Below are 2568 nucleotides of genomic sequence, written 5' to 3' on the forward strand. Positions count from 1 at the left end.
GCAACAGTATAGATAGACCTAAAGAGTATTATGCTAAGTGAAATAAGATAGTCAAAGAAAGACAAATACCATATGATTTCACTTGTATGTGGAATCTAGTGAACAAAATAAATAAAATAGAAGCAGACTCATAGATACAGAAAACAGACAGACAGCTATCAGAGGGGAGGGGGACTGGATGAAACAGGTGAAAGGATTAAGAAAAAAATCTCAGGGACACAGACAACAGTATGGTAATTACAAGAGTGATGAGGGTTGGGAGCAGGTGGAATATGGTAAGTGGGGCAATAAATGGTGATGGAAGGAGACTAGTCTTCGGATGATAAGTGCATAATGCAATGTGCAGATGATGTATTGTAGAATTGTGCACTGGAATCCTATATACTTTTATTGACCAATGTAACCCAAATAAATTCAATTTAAAATAAAATAAAGAATGGAAAAGGTGCCATTAGGTAATGTGTTTAGTGGATCCAGTTTTCTGAAAAGCTTTAACTCTTCATGCAAATCAGTTTCATGTAAGTATGAGTTTAATGTGTTTTGGGGTGTTTGTTGTTGTTGTTGCTCTATGCATTTATTAGCAAATATTAATGCAGCAAAGAGAGGACAGAAGCTCACAAACACTCTACACAGTTTCATGAGATGCTCTGCAGGAAAAGAGAGGCTAAGGACAACAGTATCCTAGGGTCTTGGTAGACACATTCCTGGGGGAGATTGACCTCTGATGGGGGGAGGGGCTAAGGGGGGGAAGGAGAGGAGGGAGCCTCATTCATGGAGGAGGCATGCCTAACAGTGTCCCTTGAGTTGGGAGAAGCCCAATTGGTGGGCCCATGGGTGGTCTCATACCAGGTGGAGGAGTCATAATGCCTGAAGGAGGGAGCTGCCCAACCTGGTGCTACTGAGTTGGGGCTCCAGTAATGCTTGCAGTGGCCTCAACAGGGCAGCTGCAACAGTGCTTCGTCTCTGTGGAGTCGTTACCTGTGGGAGGTTCCCCAAAACCCTCGGACAGGGCTGCTAATCCCGCAGGACCCTGCGGAATAGGAACACGACCTGGTACTCCTCTTCCAGCCCCCCTGCCAACCCCAGGGCCTCCTGCAGATCCTGCAAGAGGTAGACGAGAGATCCCAGTATCTTTGGGGGCAGGTTCCTGCACAGTCATGGACATCAGGTTCTCCCGCGCAGCAACACCAGACCTAAAACCCGCTTCTCTTCTCGCTCGGGCTGCTTCGCAGTCTTTGGTTTGACCTTCCTGAACTTGTCACAATCACAGAGGATCAAGTTCATGTGCTTGTCAAAGGCCTTAAAGGTGCTGATGAAGATGCATCCGTCCTGCAGGTTGCAGTGCATGCGGTAGTCGATGTGCTACAGCATCTTGCTGCTCTTCCCCACCGTCATAATTGCGGTTCCACCAAGTCTGACGTCCACCGTAAAGTGTCGGGATCCTTAAGACCTAAGGGAAGGCTACAGATAAAGGTATGATGCAGGTTCTGCTATAGGCAATGCAAGCTGGGCAGAAGCTTCCAACAGTGGGTGGAGCCTTTTTTTATTCCCCCAGTCATTAGGGTCAGAGAAAAATTAAGAAAAAGGTACAGATTTTTCCAATGTACCTCCTCCCCCCACATACATATAGCATTCCCCATTATGAACTTCCCCACAAGAGTGGTATATTTCTAACAATTGATAAGCCTACATGGACGCATTATGATCACCAAAGTTCATAGTGTACTATCATGAGGTTTACTCTTTGTGTTGTACCTTCTGTGGATTTACACAAATCCTATATAATAAAAGCCTAATATGCAAATTGTCCCCTCAACATGGAGTTCAACTGGGAGTTCAACTGGGGTTGTGCCCACTGGCAAACTTGGGGAAGGGAGGCCCCCACCAGTAGCTGGCAGCCTCTAGGGACCCCACCTGTGTATGAATTTTGTGCACTGGGCCTCTAGTGTATAATAACATGTATCCATCATTATTGCAGCACAGAGACTAATTTCACCAACCAACAAATTATCTGTGCTCTTCCTAGTCATCCCTCCAGCTTCCCTCAGCCCCTGGCAACCACTGTTCTTTTTACTGTCCCCATGGTTTTGACTTATCCAGAATGTCATGTGGTTGAAATCATATAGGACGTGGCCTTTTCCAGTTGGCTTCTTTATTCAGTAATATACATTTTACTTTTCCCTGTTTTTTTATGGCTTGATAGTTCATTTCCTTTTAGTATTTAACTAGAGGCCCGGTGCACAAAAATTTGTGCACTCGGTGGGGAGAGGGGGTCCCTCAGCCCATCCTGTGCCTTCTCACAGTCTGGGACCCCTCAGGAAATAATTACCTGCTGGCTTAGGCCTTCTCCCGGGTGGTAGAGGGCAGGCCCAATCCCTAGGTGCAGCCCCTGGTCGGGCTCAGAGCAGGGCCCATCAGGGGGTTGGGCAGCTCCCCCCATCAGGCACAGAGCAGGGCTGATCAGGGGTTGGGGCACCTTCCCCTGTCACAAACAAAGCAAGGCGGATAGGGAGGTTGTGGCCCCACCCCCTGTCACACACAGAGCCGCAGGGCGATCAGAGGGTTTGG

The 2568-nt window shown here is 47.5% G+C and overlaps 1 pseudogene; it reads right to left on the reverse strand.

Moving 5' to 3' along the window:
• Positions 1-664: 664 nt before the first annotated feature.
• Positions 665-1395, reverse strand: LOC102437927 (annotated as a pseudogene).
• Between the last annotated feature and the right edge of the window lie 1173 nt (positions 1396-2568).

Source organism: Myotis lucifugus, unplaced genomic scaffold (assembly GCF_000147115.1).
Source record: "Myotis lucifugus unplaced genomic scaffold, Myoluc2.0 scaffold_297, whole genome shotgun sequence".
NCBI classification, from domain to species: Eukaryota; Metazoa; Chordata; class Mammalia; order Chiroptera; family Vespertilionidae; genus Myotis; species Myotis lucifugus.